This window comes from Sphaeramia orbicularis, chromosome 18 (genome assembly GCF_902148855.1).
Source record: "Sphaeramia orbicularis chromosome 18, fSphaOr1.1, whole genome shotgun sequence".
Taxonomy (NCBI): Eukaryota; Metazoa; Chordata; class Actinopteri; order Kurtiformes; family Apogonidae; genus Sphaeramia; species Sphaeramia orbicularis.
Window position 1 is genome coordinate 20,079,017 of NC_043974.1, and position 13,453 is coordinate 20,092,469.

The window sequence follows — 13,453 nt, forward strand, 5'->3', positions numbered from 1 at the left end:
TTTCTCCTAACATTTTGTGCAACGTCGGGATACCTTAGAACTGTTTATTATTATTATTGTTGTTATTATTATTATTTTATTTTGTGATTTTGAATGCAATGTTACTGTTTGTAAAGAAGAAAGAGTCAAAAATATAAATAGGAAATCAGTTTTATCTTGAAAATCAATGTCTTTGGAAAAAAAAATGCAATTTTCTCAGTTTTTTGCTCAAAATATAACCCTGAAAATGACTAATATTCAAATGTTTATACCTCATGAACCAACGAAGGTAGAATAAAATAGTTTTTTGTGTTCAGAAATTGAAGTTCTGTTCTTTCCTTTGATGTATTCAGTGTTCACTTACTCCTACACACAACATTTTTAGTGGGCCTTCAAAGATTAGTGGATATGACCAAAAAGGCTGCTCACTTCCTGTAAAATCTAAGTGAGTTATTGCCAAAGTAACTTTTTTCTGAAGTTTTCTGTTGTTTCTGAAAGTTAAGACTACATTTTTTTTCTCTGTTGTTGTCCTTTGTGTAGAAACTCTTCATTTTTGCATCATTTTGAACCGACACTGTTCAAAAATGGACAAACAGTAGATGAAATAAACACTAATCATATTTTTCCTGTATATGCAGCTGCAGTGTTTCCATTAATTACCTAGACTGTGGTGGACTAATTTGTCCCATCGGAGTTTTAAAATGAATCCTAAATGTTTTGACATTTCTTAACATAACTCTTTAGCATCTGTGTAAATTAGACTCATTGCACTGGACTCACAGCTGATGGATTTAATGTGACTGTCATTATTTCTTCAGCTGCAACAAATCCACACATTTCACAAACTCTGCAACTTAATATGGACTAAACACAAACACTAAAATATTGCTATAAACAGACTGAAATAAACTCACTAACCTATTGACCTGCACTGATGACTGCAAACCCATGGGTTAGAGAAACGCTTCCTGAAAATACCAAAAATAATATAGATGAATGGACTATTGAAAATAAATGGTAGCTGAGAAGAAAGGTTTTGACAGTGCTGTTGTTTTTGAATGATAGGACTCGTATCATCATTCTGAAATGCAGATTATATACAAATTAAGGTCACTCTCAGATCATGAGGTTGTCTTTATTCTCATAAACTGCGTATACCTTGTATATGTGCTGGAAATTGGCATTGCCTTGTCAACTGTTAACATCTGGAATTCTGTAAAACTAAAATGGATGACCACAAATGTCAACACATATGCAGAGCACCACAGGACTCTGTTTAACAAATTCCCACACTATAATTTTGGGCTTTTTATAAAGTTTTATTTTGAGCATGCTCAGTAACAGCAGCCGCCATGAGATAAATGTCAACAATACAATGATCTTTGCACACAAATTGACAGATTTTTGTTGTATCTCACCTCTATGGCTTTAAATATCGAGGCTTCTATATTATATTGAAGTATAACTACTAGCGCCAGTATCATTGATCCAGTTTTATGCCTATGTAATGTACCTCTTTATCAGTTTCCCAGAGCTGGACCCAGTCCCAGTCTCCATTTGGCAAGCATGCTGGTATCAGTGCAGCACTTGCAATACTTGCAAGTACTGCACCAGGACAAGTATTGTTAACAGGCGGTCGATAGCAGTAGATAGAAATATTACTGTAGAGCACAGGTGTCAAATATGTGGCCCGGGGGCCAAATCTGGCCCGCCAAAGGGTCCAATCTGGCCCGTGGGATGAATTTGTTAAATGCAAAAATTACACTTGAAGATATTAACAATCAATGGTATAAAAATCATTTTATTTCAGGTTCCACATACAGACACATACAGTCCAATTAGATTTCAAGTGGGTCAGACCAGTAAAATATGATCATAATAACCTATAAATAATGACAACCCCAAATTTTCTCCTTATTTTTTGGTGTAAAACAGTAAAATTACATGAAAATGTTTACATTACCAAACTATACTTTTACAAAAAACATGAATAACCTGAACAAATATGAACAAACGGAAATGTCTTAAGAAAAGTAAATGCAATTTTATCAATATTCTGCCTGTTACTAAATGTTTTGTGCGATTGTAATGCACATATGTAAATGATAAACTGATAAACCGAGGCAGAATATTGTTAAAATTGCACTTGTTTTTCTTAAGACAATTCAAGTTGTTTGTATTATTCAGATTTTTAAGGAAACTAAGTTGATGTAAACCTGATCATAATACAATTTTACTTTTTTCACTGTTATTATTTTACTGGTCCGGCCCACTGGAGATCAAATTGGGCTGAATGCAGCCCTTGAAAGAAAATGAGTTTGACACCCCTGCTGTAGAGTGACAATGAATGACAAAGCTATATCTACATTGTTTCATATTATTAGCATTAAATAGTTGGTATTCTGAAACACTGATTTGAAAAGCAAATGTGAATTTACATGTGATGTACTTAATTGTAGTTGTGCTTTTGATAGCTCTAATAGCAGTGATAGTTTGGCAGCATCTGGATGACTTCGACAATTATACATTCTGGAGTAACTCTGAATTAGAGAGCTGTTTGATGATGAAATGCCTGCAGATTTAATGAAGCAGACTTCATTCCTGCACATTTTGTAGCATGTGAGTATTGTGTGTTTACATCTGGAGGGGATGATCAAATGTGTGGGTAAATGAGATCCCCGGAGACGTGGTATAAAATCCCTCGTTATGTTATCATTGCACTCATTTTTTCCGAAATATTTCATTGTGTACAAATGAAAGATGATGGGTTTACCTGTCATGCTGTTGTGTTGTGTATCGGTGTTAAAGGATAAACGTCCAAACAGAGAGGAATCAATTTACTTTGAGTAAAAGCATCTTTTGGGAAACTTGGAGTAAATGAAATCAACTAAATGTCAGCTGACAACATGAGAGATTCCTGGGAATTGTCTTTAACGTAGTCAGAATGTATAATGAATTCATGATTTACATATCCAGTGAGACACTGTGTGAACGACTAATGATTTGTCAACCATGATTCTAAAATGTGTTGTAGTTGCAGAGAGAAGATTCTCAGAGTGACATTTTGGTGGTAGTTAGGAGGATTTGTGACTTTTTAAGACGACTTGACAAAACCATCATTACTTTAAGAGAAAATATCTATCAATATCAACTGTAAATATGTGAGATATGATAATTAAAAAATGCACTCTTTGTCTATGAACCAAATCATTCACATTTAAGGGAATTTGACAATAAAAAGGATGTGTACAACCTCAGCAACATTAATTAATTTTTACCGCACTGACCGACTTGCCCAAATACTGTCAAGTACCAAAGAAGTCTTGTCCTTGTCGATACATACGGAGCAAATCTCATCTGTGTCAGGGTACGCATACTTAGACCAACACTGGCTGTCTAAGATGTATTCTCATTAATTATCTAGATGTCACAGTTTCATGTCTCCTGTCACAATCTCATAATGAACTGGAACTATTTTGGGCCTTCTCATAAAAACATAGAAGACCTCCAGTATAGTGTTTCTGTGCCGCTGCTTTGGCAGAGCATCTGTGCAAAACTAGAAGTGTTGTGCAGTCTGACGTCTAAAACCACCATCTTCTGAGTTACTATAGTGAGATGATGTGGACTCATTTAAGGTCTAATTCTGTTTACTTTAATTCCTCAGTGGCCAGAAGTACACTAATCTAAAACTTTTAATTGTGATAGACTGTGAAAACAAGTTATAAATGGACTTGAAGCTGCAGTTCTTGATAGTTTTTTTTCACAGGCCAAAAAATTCCATAATTACCTTTCAGTATGTAGCAATACAAGTGATCTGAGATGAAGCAAGAATTGTACCTTCTACTGCAGACTCAGGCTAAAGAAAGTGTACCCTGTGACTGGAGGTTTTGGCTGGTTATAGGTGTTTTCACAGTCCTTCAGTTTTACTTTTTGGGTCATCACAACTTTAAATTTTCCATAGTGACATAAAAGCCTGTTTTACATGACCATAAAAATTCAGTGACTTAGAGTAATCAGGTAATTATGATAGTCAGATTTAACACATTTACATGGACTTAAGAAATCCATTGTTGGATTTCTTTCATTGTAAGTAGGGATGTAACGATATGAAAATTTCATATCGCGGTTATTGTTACCAAAATTATCACGGTTATCATTATTATTGCAGTATTGTTGAAATTGTGCTCAAAATGTTCAAAAAGTACTGATACAATGAAATAATTTAACCAAGTTCTATTAAAAATAGAAAAATAAAATAATTGGCACAATGTACCTTCTGTTGGCAGAAACATTCAAATATTAACCCTTAGTGGTCTGAGCCTTTTTTGTCTGTTTTTCAGTACTTTTGATTTTGGCTTTATGTACTATATAAACAAATGTTTCCTATACCCATGTTTGGTATCTTTTTTTCAGCACAACTTCATTTATATCATCTGTCTATTATTTTCACTTTAACCTACTATAAAAACATAAAAGGCCAGAAAACACAAAAAATATATAAAATCTGATTTGAAAAATGTATATACTTTATTGCATAAATAACACGCAGATGCTTAACAAACCTTTTCAAAGACTTTAGAAGTGAATGTTGGTTCCAAATATTAGGTATATACAGTGAAATTGGTAATAAAAAAAAAACTATACTCAAATATTTTACATAAAAGCAGATCTTTATTTAGGGTTTTTTCCCCTAAAAGTGTGGTAATCAAACACGGTTATCATGATAATTACAATTTTAACAGTAGTACTAACTGTTGGGAATTTTACCGCGGTTTATCGTTATATTGGTAATCGTTACATCCCTAGTTGTAAGTAAGCTCATACATATTTAATAAGCACAGACTCAAACTTCTAGTTATTGTTTTCTGCTTATGTTTGACTATGTAACTTCCTTTCTCTACAGTTTTAATTGTCTTTACACATGCGCAGACGTAAATAGACAAAATAAATCAGATTAACCTGTATACATGCTGGAAGACAGTGGAGCGTTGGGGTGAAATGCAGGTGTGTTAATCTGTACCATACAGTCTTCTTCCGCTTATCTGGGTCTGGCTTGCCGGGGCAGCAGTCTCAGCAGAGGAGCCCAGACAGCCCCCTCCCCAGCCACTTCCACCAGCTCCTCCGGGGGAATCCTGAGGCGTTCCCCAGCCAGCCGAGAGATATAATCCCTCCAGCGTGTCCTGGGTGGGCCCCGAGCTCTCCTCCCGGATGGACACACTCGAAACACCTCCCCAGGGAGATGTCCGGGAGGCATCCTCACTAGATTCCCAAACCACCTCAACTGGCTCCTCTCAATGTGGAGGAGCAGCGGCCCTACTGAGTCCCTCCCAGATGTCTGAGCTCCTCACCCTATCTCTAAGGTTGAGCCCGGCCACCCTGCGGAGGAAACTCATTTTGGCCGCTTGTACTCACAACCTCGTTCTTTCCGTCATTACCCAGAGCTCATGACCATAGGTGAGGGTCAGAACGTAGATCAACCGGTAAATTGAGAGCTTCACCTTTCAGCTTAGCTCCCTCTTCACCACAACGGATCAGTTTTGCATCCGCATCATTGCAGATGGTGCCCTGATCCACCTGTCGTTCTCCCGCTCTATCCTACCCTCACTCACGAACAAGATCCTAAGATACTTAAACTCCTCCACCTGAGGCAAGACTTCCTCCCCGACCCGGTGTGGAAACTCCATCCTTTTCTGGCTGCGGACTAGGGCTGCACAATTAATCGTTAAAAGATCGCGATCTCGATTCACACATGAGTGCGATCTTATTTCTAAACACGGGCGATTCTTAAGCATTTTATTTCACGTGCTGCATTACAAACAAATGCCCACAAATGCAGAACCGCCGCTGCCTCTTCCCTCAACCAATGGTAAAGCGTCTTTACAACACATGAGCCTGCTGCTGTCGGCTGGAGTTGAGTGAAGAAAGAGTGAATTACAGCAGAGGAACATCTGTGGTAGAGAGAGTGAAATGGATGAAAACCCCAGTGGTAGTGGTGAGTCACCCACCTGAACTCCTGCCCAATTAAGGTTAACTTTCGGCAGTGTTAATATCAAGTCGGTCTTCTTTTCTGTTGTCCAGATCCAAGTGTGTTTTCATTTTCACTTCTCTGATTTCTGCTGCTGTTGTTCTTCTCCTTTTCTTTTCTTTGTGGGTGAGGATGACTCGGCCTTTAACCAAGAATCAAAGTCTTACCCTCTCTAAAAATTTTATATTAAAAATATTCCATTGTGCTGGCTGGGAAGTTTCTTTGCGTTGCAAACTTTCACAGATCAGCTGACGTCGCTTAGCAACTGGGACCATAAGTGCAGGGAAAAGGTAAATGAATATAAAGTTTCACTTTCACTTCTGCGGGGGCATGGACCACACCGCCTCGTACCCCCATTGTATAAGTAGGACGGACCCCCCCCCCCCCCGCCGAACTGTGCGCATGCCCCCCACCCACCCACCGAAGGAAACGCACACGTGCACCCCCCGCTGAACTGCACACATGCAACCCCCCGTCTATTACACACTACCACACCAACAGATCAATTCAACAGCAAACACTGGATAAGTGACCGGGCCACTTGCAGAGTGATATGAAAGACGTGAATCAGAGGTAAAAGAGCCCATTTTCCTTGACAGCGGTGCAATAAACATTTTTGAAGAAAATCATGGCAGAGAATCATGATCTCAATTCTAAGCAAAAGAATCCTGATTCACATTTTTGCCAGAATCGTGCAGCCCTACTGTTGACCATGGCCTCAGACTTGGAGGTGCTGATCTTCATCCCAGCCGCTTCACACTCAACTGTGAACCGCCCCAGCGAGAACTGGAGGTCGCTGCTCGATGAAGCTAGGAGGACCACATCATCCACAAAAAGCAGACGAGATCTTCCAGCCACCGAACTCCACCCCCTTCACCACCCGGCTGTGCCCAGAAATTCTCACTCATTCATGCTCTCACTCCTTCATTACAGGGACTGAATGGCTTCTAACAAGAGGCCGTCCACCCTGTACTCCCAGAGCATCGGAGATGGTCATAAGACTTCTCCAAATCCACAAAACACATGTGGATTGGATGGGCAAACTCCCCTGCCCCCTCCAGCACCCTAGCAAGGGTAAAGAGCTGGTCCACAGTTTCACGTCCTGGACGAAAACCGCATTGATCCTCCTCGATCTGAGCTTCAACTACCGACCGCACCTTCTTCTCCAGTACCCTGGCGTAGACCGATCCTTGGTCATGGAAACTGGCTTTTGGAACATGGTGTGTTAATCCGATTTCTCATAATCATATTACTGCCATTATTGGATAAAGCATATCAGTGTATCCTGTTTACATGAGCATTTGAATAATCTCATAACTCCAGAAATCGGATAATGATCTGAGTATTGGTGTATTGGTGTGCATGTGAACAGGCTGACTGTCGGGTCATCTATACTTATATTTAATTTGGACTTAGAAGAGAGAGGTACTGAGGGAAGATGTGTTTTCTAAAATTCAGTGATTTCATGTACTGATTTCAGCTCCTGCAGCTATAATATACTCACAAGCTTAGCACAACAACCATGATGCAACACTCTGTACCTACTGTGCTTACGTGGAACTGATTTAAAATGAATATTCAGGGTGTTTTTATTCACAACATGAAGAAAAGGAACTGGATATATTTAATTTATCAGTCAGTATGGGCAGAGGCATAGCTTTTATACATTATTTCTTATTGATGTTAAAGGCAAGTCATAAATAGGTTTATTTAAATGTAAAGGTGCTTCAAATGGAAAAACGCCTGGGTGATGAAACTTAAAACTAAAGCACTGAAACGGGCAGTGACTTTGAACTGAATAGGTACATTTTTTTAATGTTACGAAAGTAGTTTGAGTGACTAGATGTACCAGGGCCGTACAAATGATTACAACGTAATTTCGTTTTTGTTAAAATAGGTTGTATAAAATTGTTATTGACGAAAGTATGATTTAGGAACCAAGGTGTTGAGTAGGGTACCGGAAAAAAATTGTGCTAGTTTTAATAGCAACAGCCTAGAACATTCTCATTGATAAGAAAACTCTCATTTAGACTTTTGAGCAGCGTGAAATAGTGCGGTGAACTGCCATACAGTGAGAAAGAAGAACAGCAGTGACATTTGTCATATCTAAGGTGCAATTTGATTTGACATGGCATGTGTCCACTTCAGTCACCTCTAAAATGTGACCATTACCTTTTATTTTGTAACCAGTGCATTTTCAGTCCACTCATACTCATGTATTGGAAGCATCATGAGCTGTGTTGAAATATTAGCTGTTATAGCTGGCCTTATTTCACTTAGCAGGTAATAACTGGTTTTTGTCTGGTAACGCTTATTAAAAGATGCTAAATTAAAAGCTTGCTCTTAAAATGTCAGTTAATAATGCTGACTGCCTCCGTGAATGTGAATGTGAATCAGCTGCCATACCTCGTATTGATGCCAAACACAACAATGATGGTGTCGCTCTGTTCTTATGGGGGTTTAATTTTTGCAACAGCTTGCAAAGTGTTTATTTAGGAATTCGGCTGCACCCCAACTGGGCTGTGCCGGTGAACATTGCCTGTGTTCTCTCTATGTTGAGCATTACAGCAGAGTGTGGCTCCTCTCAGCAGAATGAAATTAAGACAGCCCTGCAAAGTCATCTGGAGGAGGAGAGAGGGCTGTAGCTTATGCACACTGAAAACTGTATAGGCACGATTTCGAGTTGGCAGCAGAAGACTAAACAAAATGTTAACATGTAACCTATAGGCTGTGTGGATGTAATGTAGCACTAACCTTTTACACAGATGTTACAGGCTATACAGATTATAATGAAACTAGCAAGAAAGAGTGAATACACTGTCACACTCTGTATTTTGTTGGACCACCCTTATCCTTGATTATATAATATATATTATATGTTGTATATATTATTACATATTATATGTTAATGCATTGGCATTATGTGGCATCATTTATATCATATCACAATAAATGTCATAACATCTTGCATGAAGTCTTTCCAGCACATCCCAAAGATTAGGTCCTGGTCTGGACTCTGCAGTGGCCAGTCCATGTGTGAAAATGATTGCTCATGCTCTCTGAACCACTCTCAGTTTGAGTCTGATGAATCCTGGCATCAGGGACAAAAAAAATCCACTGAGGTTCAGACCTGGTCATTCAGTATATTCAGATTCAGCTGACTTAATTTTTTGGACACAACATTACCGAACCTAGACCTGACCAACTGAAGCAACCCCAGTTCAAAACACTGCTCCCACAGGCTTGTACTATAGGCACTAAGCATGATGGATAATTACCTCTCTTCTTACCCTGATGTGCCCATCACTCTGGACTCATCAGACCACATTGAAACATAATCCAATCATTATGCTGTCTATCAAACTGATGGTTGTTTAAGAAACAAGAAGCGACTCACTACATTTATTTTATTTGTCATTTATTAACCTTTATTTAATGAAGGAAAAAATGACTTGTTGAGATTAAAACTGTCTTTTGCAAGAGTGTTCTGGCTAAGACAGTAGCACCAGACATTACAGAAAGTAGAAATTTCAGCCATACATCGACACTAAAAACATATATAAAAGTCACTTCTAAAACCACACATAAAACACCAAACTACAAACATACATGGAAAACACCATCTGTAATTTAAAAGGTACTGAAAGTTTACAACAATGTTCCTTAAAAGCATATCACAGCAGAACCCGACTCAGTTTGAAAAACATCTATATCTAGATTTATCCTTTTCCCATTCATGCAAATGGGCTTTGAATGTATTTAAAGAGACCAGCTCCATCAGTTTTCTTTTCTTCTGTAAGTTGTTCCAGGCAGTGAGAGCAGAACATTTTAAAGCTTCCTTTCCCCATTCTATCCTGACTTTTATAACCCATAGTGATATCACATCCTGGAACTGTAGACTGTCATTACTAAAGAGATGTAGACCTGCACATATGAAGGAAACAGACCTAAAATACATTTATAAATAAAAGAATACCAGTGTTTAAGTCTGCACATAAAACGATCTATCCATCTAACTTAAGCACATAGAACACAGTGATGAGTGTGTGCTGTGACGTTGGTCACAATCCTAAAAATAACTGGATAATGTATCAACAGCATCAGTTAAGTTTAAAGAACTTTGCAGCTGAAACATATGAATCACTGCAGTCAGTGGTGTAGTCTCTGGAGAAGTGGGTATACTCAATTTTTGCCTTTTTTTTTTGTTTTGTTTAAGCAGTACAGAAAAAACGCCCTGTTTTAGAAACATGACATGTCAGACTACTCTATTTAGTTTACCCAAAAATCCATCAGTAGTATTTGCTCACTATTATAAAATGATCATGACTTGATCAGGAGCAGTTTGTAGGTATTACTGGTCACACAAGCAACCGCATGAATGTAAATGTATTCAACTTGAGGCAAACATAGGATAACGTTAACCCTTCATAACGTTAGCCTTCTCACACAGTTTAACTATTGGTGACAACATCTCTTCTCCTCTAAATGTGCAGTCATATGGCCAGTAGTTTAAAACAGTGACTCATTCTGAAACCACCTTAAAACTTACCTCAGAATTATGTATTCCATGAAAGTAGGTTCTCTCAATATGTGTCACTCACTTGAAATACGTTTATTTTGTCTTTCTCCTTTGCAGTTCTAATATTCGCGCATCTTTCAATTAGACATGTACTGACCTGTCAATCAACTGGGGTGGCACTGGCACCCGAGGTGTCCAATCAGGTTCCAGAGGTGGCTGCCTACTCTGCCTCTGATTGGCTCATCAGTCCTCATGCCTAAAGTTAACCAATCTAATCGGTGAAGGCAGCGAGTATTAGCCAGTTAGAGGCAGAGTAGGGCGGGTCATGGCTTCACCATCCTAGGACAAAAAATTAGCAATTTGGCTCATATACTACTGAAGGGTGCGCATCGGGGGGGATTTTGAAGTAAGTATACAAAATGCAAAATAGGTTGGTATACGCCGGATACCACCACATACCCTGGACTACACCACTGACTGCAGTAATTAACCAATGGAAGACTGTTCCTTTATTACTTAGTAAAATACAGGTACCATCCTTTTTTTGCCCTGGCAGTGTTTTGCAATACAATAAACAATACAATATATTGTGATTCTGCGAATGTTAATGTTTTGCCCTGGTGCTTTTTCCTCTCTCAGTTTCTGCTCATATTGAAATGAAATATTCCATTGCTGTCTAGTGGACACTAGGGTAGCTTAACACCGTCACAGACTTTTACAAAAGTGTTGTACGTGATTAAATAAATGTTTTTGAGTCAATACACCATCACAAAACATAATGTGTCTAGTAAATCAAGTGCACTTTTATTTACAGTCTTAAAATATAGCTGTTAATAAAATAAGATTTTTCTGGATACTAGACAGGCGACAAAACGAATCCTTGCAGAAACCATATGAAGCAGATCTTCACAGTATTTTCACCTGTAAATGTACGCACACAGACAGACAAATGCAGTTACATACCTGCATATGAGAGTATATCAGGTTTGGCCCGAAGAGGGTTACAAGAAGGTAATAAGTCTTTTTAAAAAATGTGTGTAATCAGTTGTTCCTACATAAAACCCCCTCAATTAAGTGGAGTTTGAAAATAGTCACCTATAGTTAACAGCATACTTATTACCCTGTGTGAATACATCCAGTCTTAGTCCAACCTCTTTCTGCTCTCTGTATTCCCCAGAAGCCTAACCCTAACCTAATTCCATTTCATTATCCTTACCTCCAGGCGTTATGTGCGTGCACAGTAGTCGATGATTTAAATGTAGAAGTCATGTCACGGTGCACATTAACCTCCTCTTTTTGAACCAGGCAGGTGAGCAGTTCGAGGCCAAATCAATTCCCAAAAAGCTCTTCACTTGATACACTCACACTCATTAGCCCACAGAGGGTGCACAGTAGTAATGACTTGATCTGGTTGTGTGATAGATCTGAAGTGTCTTCAGAGGCTTCGGGGTCAGTTGGTTACCGCTTCAACGCCACAGCAGTTTACCAGAGTGTTCCATAATGGAGCTCTATCAAGAACAGTTCTTAACAAACACCTGGTCGTTCTATAGGTCCTTATTTTGTGCTATGTAACTGGGGCCATGAATACACTCAAACTGTGAGGATTATCTAAGGCCAGCGGGGGGTCGGGCTGTGTGTGGAGTACAGGATGTGAGGGTTATTACTCATTTTTTGGTTCGTTCAGAGCTCAGAGCCGAAGGGTAGAGCGCAGCTTTGAGGTGTGGACAATGCAGCTTCTGCAAGCCCCGACGTTGACTTTACATTCCCTCCACACACAAGCATAAGGATGATGGTTACCATGGCAACTGAACAAAAAAAAAAAAAAAAGTCAGGGAGAGATGGTGGGGGGTACACACATACTCATCAACACGCAAACCTTCTCAGAATCTGAGTGATTTCGCAGTCTCACTCCACGTTCGTCTCCTCCCTCTCCAACATCTCTCCATCTTTTGTTCCTCACCTCTCTGCTGCACCTGCTGCGCTCCCTCTCTCTTTCACACTCGCTTTATGTGAGTGTGTCGGACAGAGTAATCTGCTGACAGCCAGATTGATAGCTAAGTGTGGTGTGTTTGTATGGCTTCATTCCAGCTGCAGAGGTTTGGAGGCAGCTACCTGTTCATCCATCATCTTCCTCTCTGCCCCACAGTCTGGATTTTTCTCTGCAGTGACAGCCACTTTCTCATACACACACACACACACACACACACACACACACACACACACACACACACACACACAAAACACACCAATGCTTTTGTCCCTATATATTTTGCACGCATATTGCCCACTGTAAAAAAAAAAAAAAAAACAGTCTTCCGCCTGCACACTTACTTATGCATGCGTGGACATCCATGTGTTCACGCTGACACAACCAGACCTGCATTCATACAAAGCAAAAACACACTCTGAGACAAACTTCAGTGAGCAGCTACACATGAGCACACAAACATTTGTTCTTGCTCTATAAGGCTTCCTTTACTTTTCTTGAGCTCCTTCTATGCCCCATTTTTAGCCCCTGTTCCAGTATCCAGTTATTTTATTCAAACCCCCCCCACACACACACACACACACACACACACACACACACTCTTTACCCACTTCCTGCTGCACTTGCTGCTCTGCCTGGCTCTCTAACATTCACATACTGCTCCTTATACATATTTGACTTGTAAATTGAGGCTCTGTTTGTGTCATGCCCAAGAGGTGCTGTCAATTAGTCTAAACACCGTGACGCATCTTGTGAAGACAGAGTGTGTGTGAGAGAGAGAGAGAGAGAGAGAGAGAGAGAGAGAGAGAGAGAGAGAGAGAGAAGGAAGAAGGGAGAGAATGATGGCAAGAGGAAGACGAGGGGAAAAGAAAATGTACAGAGATGACAGAATGTGAAGTAAATACTAGGTGAAAGAATGTACCGAAAGAGCAGGAGGCTTTTG